Genomic DNA, 274 nt, shown 5'->3' with positions numbered 1-274 from the left:
TTCGCGTGTCTTATCTTCCGGCTTGGCGGGCGAAGGGATTGGGTTATTGGCGTTCGACGGGTAACCCTCGACATCTCGATGCATTCGCTGGGAGACGAGTGACAACGGCTGCCGAACGAGAGTGATTATTATCTGATCTGTTGTGTTGTGAAACTGGTCGGGCGTTTTGGCGATATGGGCAGCTTGGAGATAAAAGCTCTTTGACTTCACTGCGAACAAAATTTGAAGTGAAGCGGTGAAACTGTGGACCCCGCTCCATCGTATTGTGTACGTT

This window comes from Schistocerca americana, chromosome 2, assembly GCF_021461395.2.
Source record: "Schistocerca americana isolate TAMUIC-IGC-003095 chromosome 2, iqSchAmer2.1, whole genome shotgun sequence".
NCBI lineage: Eukaryota > Metazoa > Arthropoda > Insecta > Orthoptera > Acrididae > Schistocerca > Schistocerca americana.
Note: the sequence above shows the minus strand (reverse complement) of the source record.